The sequence below is a fragment of the Lactuca virosa genome, chromosome 5 (genome assembly GCF_052849685.1).
Source record: "Lactuca virosa cultivar CGN04683 chromosome 5, Lactuca_virosa_CGN04683_v6, whole genome shotgun sequence".
In the NCBI taxonomy this organism is placed as follows: Eukaryota; Viridiplantae; Streptophyta; class Magnoliopsida; order Asterales; family Asteraceae; genus Lactuca; species Lactuca virosa.
In genome coordinates, this window is record NC_136430.1 from 369,518,302 (window position 1) to 369,527,227 (window position 8,926).

The window sequence follows — 8,926 nt, forward strand, 5'->3', positions numbered from 1 at the left end:
TTGAATGTTGAATGTTTGAATGTTGGATAGTTAATGATGGTGCAATGGTTGTTTGAAAGAGAGAAATTGACTTATTTTTGATAATATCAAACTTGTAGTTTTTCATATATTGTCCAGCAAATGTTTTTTATGTAGATTACGTTCAAAAAAATAAACAAAACCCAACACTTTTACAAAATTACAAACAAAATCTATAGACCATTTATGAAACAATTAGTGCACACAAATATGTACTAAACAAAAACCAACAAGAACCGGGCATAAACCGAAACCGTAACCCAAAAATGCATTGCTATTTCTCGAAGACCGGTTCTTGATTTTCGCCGGGCCGGTTCGGTTCTTGATTTTGGCCGAAGCCGCGTCCGAGTCGGGTCGGTTCCGGCCGGTTCGGTTCGTTTGCTCATGCCTAAGCTATTTACCGCGTGCACTATATGAAAACCTTATTTTTCTAACTCCCTCAACTAATTTTTTCACATCAATTTTTTTTAATTAAATTAAAAATATAAACTAAAAATAAAACATAACATTATTTTCATTTAAAAATAAAATTTTGTTAGTTTAAAACAAAAAAAAATCTAAAATAATATAAAAATAACATTTAATTAAAAAACCACACTATAAATAAAAAAAATACACGGTAATTAAAAAAATACTTCAAAAAGACAACATAATTTAAATCCTAAAATGAAAATTGAAATTAATTAGTTATTATTCACAGTTGAAATGTAGACATCTTCAATGTGATAAGTGAGATTGGATCGAAGTTGGTGGTGGGTTTCAACATTGTTTAATTCATGTACTATTTCTTTGTGATCGACTTCATCGGTGGAGGGGGGGGGGGTCAGGCTGATGCACAGGAGATATCGCAGCACCCTCATCTTTCAATATCATATTGTATAGTGTAATACAAACGTACATTATATTTTTTGTTTTCTTCACTGTCATAGCCCGTGTAGGCATTTTTAATATGTCCCAACGTCCTTTAAGGACCCAAAAGCACGTTCCACGTCCTTTCTTGTTGATTCTTGTGCCGCCTTGAATCATATTTTTTGTCGGTTACTAGATACGGATATGCCTTCACAAATACAGCCCATGATCAATATATTCCATCCGCAAGATAGTAACCATGCTTGTAGTGTTCATCATTCAGATAAAATGAACAATCGGGTCCTGTTGCATGATATTTCTCATCAAACAGTGGTGATTGGTAGAGAACGTTTAAATCATTGTTCGAACCGGCTACACCATAGAATGTATGTCAAAACCATAAATCTTGTGACGTCACCGCTTCTAGTATCATTGATGGATACTGATGGTCACCCCTTATGTATTGGCCTCTCAATTCCATTAGACAATTCCTCCAATTCCAATGTATGCATTCAATGCTACCAAGCATTCCAGGGAATCCATGTCTAGCTTCATGTGCTTCACACAAAAGTTGAATGTTAGTGGATGTTAGACGACGTAAATATTTATCCTTCATACAAAAGCATTCCAGGGAATCCAAGTCACCAACAATTTGCATAAACAAACTTTTTCTCATACGGAACCTTCTGCGGAATTACGCGTAACTATAGGTTGAATCGTCTGCAAAATAATGTCGGATCGGTAGTCATTCAACCTCTAAACGATCTCTTTGGATTGTGTTTCTCCTTTGAATGTTGCTTGAATTTGCATTATTATGAAGAAGAAGTTGTCCAGTACGAGACAATGCATGTAACAAATTATTGTTGATAAGTTCATCTTCAGATGATGAACTATCATCATTACCATCCATTACTATTTTCTGAACGTTTGGATTCATTTTAAGATGAGAGAAATGATAGAGAGAAAATGAAGCAAGCATATATATATATATATATATATATATATATATATATATATATATATATATATATATATATATATAATGAAACAAGCATACGTATATATAGATAATCAAACAATTGTACATATAGAGAATCTTAATAAAAAGAAAAAGAAAAAAAAACATAATAATAAAGAGAAAGATTCTCCAATCAAATGATGTTGGCATTTTGAACTTCATGGGTTCTCAAACTCCCAATCATACTTAGTTGCAATTTGTCGTTACCTTTCAAGCATCGTGCATAAAATAACACCAGTAAATGATTATGCGGTCGGAGAAAATACTTCATATCTTGGTCCTCAATCTCCCGGTCCAACAGTTGAGCTTTCACTTTTTTATTTGATTGGTAACTGCGTAATTTTTCTTCCCGGTACTGTTTTCTCTCTTTCGTCTCTATGTTGGTTTCAATGTTGATGCCGACAATATGTTTGACGAGATTAAACATTTCATTTTGTGTTGACATTGTCGATGCAGCTTTCTTTCATTTTCTTTTTCCCTGAGGCGGTGAGTCTTCAACATTAAATGACTATTCATGTTGTTGGGAGAATCCAGGATGATACTGTGCATCGGAAGATGTTGTGTGGGCATTGGATGAAGATGTTTTGGTTCGTTTTGAAGAAAGAGGCGGGGAGTCTTCACCAGCTTTTGTAACCAATGGCCATTTCGCATTGTCTTTAAACCAATCCTATGTTTGCTGATGAGGAAAAGCTTTCTGATTAATACTCCTCTGATACTCTCTTAGTGAAGAATATAAAGCATCAGCCTCAGATATCCCGCTAGCCACACTATTCATCTTACGGTTATAGATGGATTTGAAAGCATTACATTTGTTTTGGAGGTCTTTCCATTTTGAGGTTACTTGGTGTCGTGACCGATCCGAACCTCCCATTTGAACATTAAAATGTCGTATAACCTTCCCACAAAATGCATCGAACCTTTGTTAATTTCCATGTTCTTTATCTTTAGAAACATCAACATATGCCTTAGCCAAAGCCAACTCTTTGTGTTCCACCCATGTCTTTCTCTTATGTCGGCGTGTATAGTTGCGAATTTTCTCAGCAACGGGTTGCAACTCCTCGTTGGTTTCTGCTTCGTTTCTTTCGTGAGTTGAGTCGTCACTAGAACTGTTAGATTCTACGTTCTGAGCATCATGGAACTGGATATTCTCGGATTGAGAATATTGGAATTGGGTTTCTAGACCCCTTTGAGAAAACTGATTCCATGGATTATAACTCTGATTTTCCTCTGGAAGCCTAAATGTGTTGTAAGATTGTTGCACTGGGAAATATTTTTTTAGCTAGTTTTGGTTTTGTTAATAGTTTAGGTATTGTTGATAGTTTGGATTTTGAAAATCTAGTAAAAAATGGAATATCATAACTTGAAACGTCTTGTGTGGATTTTTGTCTATGGCTAGAACTGGTTTGTTTAGCTTTGCATCGGGAATCCATTGAAGGTAATTGAAGAAATTGAGCAAATTATAAAAACTTTCAGAAAAAACAACTAGAATTTACTAAAATTTGAGTATTCTATTATGTAAAGTCTATACAAACTTGTATTATTGAATGCAAAAAATAAATAAATAAATAAATGAAAAAGCTAACAGATACATGCAAAAATTAAAGTAGGCAGGTGAAGGAATCAATGCTCTACATGCATGTCACATGCATTGGATTGTCAGTCAACATTCATTTGAAATTTAGTCAAAGTCAATGGGTTTGTGAAATCGATTAAATGCAATAAAGCCTTGAACCCGTTAAACCCGCTCAACAAGTTAAGGTTTCCCGACGGTATCCCCCGTACCGCCTATAACACCCTATTTCGAATCATTTCCCATCTTGGAGTAGTGATCATGGACTGGGTATTAGCGGGCTCTAGACCCTTGAATAATTGAGATTTGGACTCATTTGGGGTTGGATAATGTAAATTGGATGATTCGGGTACTCGGTTTGTGTTTTGGAGTCAAAGGGTATTTCGGTAATTTGTCAGCTCGGGCTTCTATGGAAAATGGATGTTCGTTCGGGATTTGGTAAGGCAGGTACAAGTTAATGGAAGTGTAGAACTTCTCGGTACCTTTTTATGGATATAAGGATCGTCGGAATCAGAATTATAACGAAGAAGTTATGGTCTTCGGAATATGTTCGGGCGTACTCATGTGAATGGCATTATGCTGCGCATAATGTTGAGTAAGCTTAGCGTACTGCAAGGGTCAGATCGGGTTTGCGAGACCTCATACGTTGGGCGTACGAAGGAAAGATGAAAACCCTAATTCTTGGAGTTGTAACCTATATAATCTCATTAAGTCTTTTAGGGTTGCTCCCTATACCAGCCTCCAAGTTCCCAAAACCCTATAAATCATCTCTAATCCCTCATGGTTGTAATTTTGAGCTTATAATGTGCATTTTGGTGTTTTTGGGTCATTTACAAGAAGATGGAGTTTGATGCAAGGTTGTGAATCAAGAATGAGCTTATGGATCTAGATTATGTGCTTCATTTCCACATTGTTTGAGGTAAAAAGCTTTGATCTTGTTCATTGTTGGCTTGGATCTAGTTTGTATGAGTTTTTGGTTCATTTTGGTCCCAATAATGAGATCTAGTGGTTTGGTACCACTCCAGAAGCTATGAGTTGCCACTCTTGGTGTTTCTGAGGTTCTAGATGCTTAAAGCTATCTCCTTTGGGGTTTAAAATTCCCCATGCATGAGATGGTGTCCATTTGGTGAAAGTATAATGTTTTATTTTGATATTGGGTTCTTTTGGGGCATGCAAAGTCATCAAGTCAATGACTTTATGGTTCTAAACGTTCTTTAAGAAGTAGATATATGGTTTGGACTCCTGGTCTTGAGCATTAAGTGCTTAATGGAGTTTTGGCTTATGTGGGTTGTATAAGATGAATATGATGCCATGTCACACTCACACTCCACATATGCTTCCTTAAAATCAAAAATCAAAGTGGCTTGTAGGATAGACCTTTTTAAAAGGTTCTGTTGGGTTTCACATCATCTTTCACGGTGGGAGCCCCAATGAGGTTCCGAGTGGACGTGGGAGCCGGAGGCAGAGATGCGGGGGCACTATCCAACGCCCCGATTCCCGAGTATCAATTTGTGGTTATAAGTTCTCATGATTTCAAGGTCTACTCGACGAGTCGGTTGCCTGACTCGTCGAGTAGCAGCGGGTTGGCCACGTGTTTAAGTGACCTACTCGCCGAGTCCAAGAAGGGACTCGACGAGTAGGAGCTGGAGGATGAAACCCTAATTCCGGGGTTTTGCACCCTATTTAAAGGTCCTTAATTTTCCTTCCCAGCCTCCCTTGTCACCTTCACATCCAGAGAAAACCCTAATGCTAGCTAGTATCTATTCTTGAGTGTGTGAGACCAAAGAGAGTGTACTGGAGCATTTCTTGAAGAGTTGAGAGCTTGGGACAAGAAAGAGCTTGTAGATCCAGCCCTTCCAGTTTTGTGGCATCAAGATTAAGGTATAAAGCTACCACCTTTACATTTCATTACTTAGAACTCCCTTTTGTGGAAGAGAATGGTCATTTCTAGGGCAAGATGGAGTCATCTTCAGGTTTGAGCTTGTCACAAGGGCAAAGTTTCAGATCTTTACTCCCCTAGGCTTGGTGGACAGAAAGCCTCAAGCTTTATGAAGCTTTGACCCTCCTTCATGTCCAAAACCTTCTCCTAATGCTAGTTATGAGTGTTTTAGTTCCATAGAGCTTTGCATGCATGTAAAGTTAGCAACTTTACGTGATAACAACACCCTAGGAGCCTAAATCTACAGTTTGGAGCCTTGGTTTCACGAAGAAGCTTCTGTATGGATGAAGGACTGAAGGGACTCGGCGAGTCAGTATAGTGACTCGGCGAGTCCGGTGAAGATTGCCTTGGACTCGGCGAGTCAGTTGAGTAACTCGACGAGTTGAGGTCAACATGGACTGTTGACCTTGACAGTTGACTTTGACTTTGACCAAGAATTGACCAGTTTGTCTCCTGATGGTATTTTGGTAATGTAGGAATTTTTGGATTTGGTCCTATGGTGGTGATAAGTGGTGGAGTTCGGGGCTGTGACTCGGGGGTTTGATCTTATCTCTATGTTTCGGCATTTCAAGGTGAGTTATCTTCACTATATCAACAGGGTCTACGACACCAAGGTCGTCCCTTTATCGGATTTGTATCCGGGTAATTGCATGATATGTTTACTAATCTGTTAGATCTGCGTCCTGGTAGTTAGGACGGTATTATGTTTAGTGACATGGTTTAGGTCGGTATCCTGGTATATAGGATGATGCTATGTTAGATTACATCTTGGTTTAGGATGGTTGCTATGTTAGATTACATCCTGGTTTTAGGATGGTTGCTATGTTAGATTACATCCTGGTTTAGGATGGTTGCTATGCTAGTAATCTGTTTGATTGATATCCTGGTTGTAGGATGGTTTGTATGTTAGAGATCGGTTAGATCTGTATGACTATCTGTTATTGCATGCTAGCGTATGATATTTATGTGCACATGTTTATTGGTTTGGGAAAGGGTTGAGGCATGTCCTGTTGTGTGCAGTAGGCCAAGACACCCTGGGCAGACCGGGTAGACAGCATGCCCGGGCCGGGCAAATCTAGTCAGGCCGAAGGACCAGCGAGCGGTCCGGATAGGCTGAAGGCCCCGAGGAGGGCGGTCCAGACGTGTCGAGGGTCGGAGAGTGGGCCAGATAGACTGAAGGCCCGATGAGGGCGGCCCGGTCATACTGTAGACTCAGAGAGGGGATCAGGTGGACTGAAGGCCCGGGGCGGGCGGACCAGGTATTGCAGGAAAAATGAGGACATTTTGTAGGTGAAGAGTACGATAAATATTTGGGACAGGAAAAATGGAATGTCCCGATGTCACAACAGGTATTGCAGAGCCATTACCAACATAAATAGAACGAGGAGAATAATGATTATTAGATACGAAATTTAGTATCCCTGTATTTGTGTGAACATGGTCAGTTGTGCCAGTATCGATGACCCATCCGCTATTTACCGGGTCATTTAAAGTCATGGCAAATGCGGAAGTGATGTGGGCCGATCGCTGGCTAACCAGGCCCAGGGAGGCTGATTTGGGCCAGAAGTCTGCATATGGGCATGTGGGGTACTTATTGATGGCGTAGGGGGCCTGCTTCCAAGAAGACCTGGGCTATTGGAGGTGGGTTTTCCCCAAAATAGGCTGCTATGAGGAGCCGGCTGTGAAAGTGAGCGGGAGTTGGCCCACGGGTGTTGGTTTTGACCGAAAGCGGTCCATGAGTGATGATCGGAAGTGGGCGGTGGAATATATACTCACCCATATTGGTTGTTGTGAGGCAGTGGACCTGCAGCAAAGGGAGGAACCTGTTGTCGGAGGCGATAGTTGTGACGACCTCCTCCACGAAGGGCGGAATTCCCATGGTATGAACTACACCTAGCAATCCGTGTCTGTGTGTCGTGTATTCGTGTCAGACACGAATTTGCTAAACACGAACACGTCACGAATTATATATCGTGTTTGGGGTATCAAACACGAACACGACACGTAAAAAAATCGTTTTACACGTGACACGATACGAATCGACACGTTTTTTAGCCGTGTTACACGAGAAAACACGAATAGACACGTTTTTAATGGTTTTTTTAAGCTATGGCTATAAACTAGTTATTGACTTTTACAAAATTGGTCCATAATATATTATAAATACAAAATTTAACCCTAAAGTATATATGTGTATATATGTGTTTATACGTGTTTGTACGTGTCACGTGTCAACACGAATTTGTATCGTGTCTTATACATGTCTAAACAGGTAAATTTGTGTTTGAGACGTGTAAGACACGAAACACGAATTTAAAATACGTGTCAGACACGAATAAACACGAAACACGAATTTAAAATACGTGTCAGACACGAATAAACACGAAACACGAATTTATAAAACACATACATGGAAAACTAGTATCGTGTTCGTGTCGTGTTAATCGTGTCGTGTATGAAATTGCCAGGTCTAGTATGAACCGCTCCCACCCCCATGAGTTGGCGACGGGATGAGATGGCAGCGTGAAGAAGGGAGGGAGCGGAGCTGTGGTTTTTGTGAGACTGAACGGTGAGACGGGAATCGTTGATTCTCGTTTCTTCAACGAGTAACATGGATCTTATCTCGGAGAGAGTGGGTATGGGTTTGGAGAACCGAATAACTGCAACGGTGTCATATTTGCCCGGGATGCCGTTTAGAGCATGAAGTACAACAGTTCGGTCTTTCATCTTTTCGCCAAGTCCCTCCAGTAAATTTGTTGCATGTCTTCTTGATTCTCTGAAAGTACTCATGAATAGTTGAGTCCCCTAGTGTGATGTTTCTCAACTCATTCTCTAGATGCATGGCTGTGGATTCGACATCATCATATAAGAGAGCATGTAAGTTCAGCCAAATCTTGCGAGCCGTTGCCTTAATGGAGTAGGCGGAAGTGATGAGTTTTTGAGTTATAGATCTGAAAATCCATAATTTGACAATCTGAGCGAGTTCTTCCCATTCAGTGGTCGTAGGGGGGAGTTTGGAGGGCCATAAGTGGAGTCGATGTGGTTAGCAACACCATACGCAATACAGCGAGCATGAAAGAGGTCGCTCCATGGTTCATAGTTACGGGCTGTGAGATCGAGAATTAATGAGAGGTACGTAGGTTTTAATATTGGTGATACCATACGCTTTATGTGGAGGTTTAATACTAGAACTGTTGTCGTCTGTCATGGAGATGAATCAAGAAGGAGAAGAAGAAGACAAAACACGAAGAAGAAGAAGAAGAAGAAGAAGAAGAAGAAGAAGAAGAAGAAGAAGAAGAAGAAGAAGAAGAAGAAGACGAAGAGGGAGGGAAGATACAGGAATCGGCTAGGGTTGAGAGTTATGTCTCTGATACCATATTAAGTCACAATCTCATTAGCGTATTTGCATTGCCAAAGGAGAATATATACAAGAGTATTATGGGCCAAATATACAATGGGCCAATACAATAACTAAATACAATATAATACAAAATACAATGTGGTCTGCTAAATGACTTAACTAAGATAGAAA